This window comes from Strongylocentrotus purpuratus, unplaced genomic scaffold (assembly GCF_000002235.5).
Source record: "Strongylocentrotus purpuratus isolate Spur 01 unplaced genomic scaffold, Spur_5.0 spur5_scaffold_3, whole genome shotgun sequence".
Classification (NCBI taxonomy): domain Eukaryota; kingdom Metazoa; phylum Echinodermata; class Echinoidea; order Camarodonta; family Strongylocentrotidae; genus Strongylocentrotus; species Strongylocentrotus purpuratus.
In genome coordinates this window covers 25,855,836-25,856,194 of record NW_022145609.1, presented here as the reverse complement: position 1 = coordinate 25,856,194, position 359 = coordinate 25,855,836, and positions in this window count along the sequence as shown.

Genomic DNA, 359 nt, shown 5'->3' with positions numbered 1-359 from the left:
CCCCCCCCCCCCCCCCCCCCCCCCCGTTTTCTTAAGTTAGAAAGCATCGAAACATGATTCTATTAAAGTTAACAGTTTGGATACGAAAGGCAATGATGATTAGCAGTTTCCATATTTAATGCATTTATAGGGTTGTCTTTCAAACCTTCTTACTTACATACAATACTTGAAGTAGGAATAATTTCATAATCTACAAAACTTTTTCAGATCTAATTAATTTTCTGACATGAATCAATGTCAGTTCCACAAAAGTTTATGGGGGGGTACCTTCATGTATATTAGCACACTTGCTCGTATGAAGTGTAGTAGGCTGCCATCTCTAGATATGATCCCGTCAATATCTATTCTTTGTTCCCTCC